This window comes from Dipteris shenzhenensis, chromosome 28 (genome assembly GCF_047967505.1).
Source record: "Dipteris shenzhenensis isolate YYH24624 ecotype China chromosome 28, Dip_SZ_1.0, whole genome shotgun sequence".
In the NCBI taxonomy this organism is placed as follows: Eukaryota; Viridiplantae; Streptophyta; class Polypodiopsida; order Gleicheniales; family Dipteridaceae; genus Dipteris; species Dipteris shenzhenensis.
In genome coordinates, this window is record NC_141623.1 from 25444374 (window position 1) to 25445134 (window position 761).

Consider the following 761-nt stretch of genomic DNA (forward strand, 5'->3'; position numbering starts at 1 on the left):
ATGGAAATCATTCATTCACATTGAATTGAAAGAATATTCAATATTCTTCAAAAGCAAGTGTAAGTATGTTGAAAATTTTAATTATTCAAAATGAAGAACTAGCAATTATGATTCAAACAAAGAATTAACTATTAAAATTTACTTTCAAAAGAAAACTTTCGACACTCTTGCTAAGTAAAAAGACTAAAACAATAAGCACCTCAATAAGACAAGCAAACAAAAAATAACAATTCAAATAGGATCCGCAATCACAACTAATACAAGAGACCTAAGGCTCTCAACAAGCAAACAAACACACACAAGAGATCTTAGGCACTCAGCAAAGAGATGCTTGAACTCCGAGATACAAAGCTTCCAAATTTCTTTTGCAACCTTAGAGGGTCTTCCTTCTTTACTTTTCCTTCTTTGATCTCTTCTGCTTGGCTATAGAACCAAGCATGAGATACACAAAAATGGTGTGCAACCAGCTTAAATAGAAGAATAGAAGAATGTATTCGGACTAATACTTATAGTGGCTTTGAACTTAATACGTTTTTCCTACGGAAAGGATTTCTTGGCCTAATTCCCAAATTGACTCACACACATTGTCCATGGTTTTAACTCTGTAGTTGGGCGAACCTGCAAGAATATCTCTGGACTGCATTAACTTTAGATGTTGCACATTCACATGGCCAATCCACTTATTTCATATCTCTATATTCGCAACAACTCCTTGTCCTTTTGCAAACATTATAGCATCCACACTTGGCATGTCCACATTT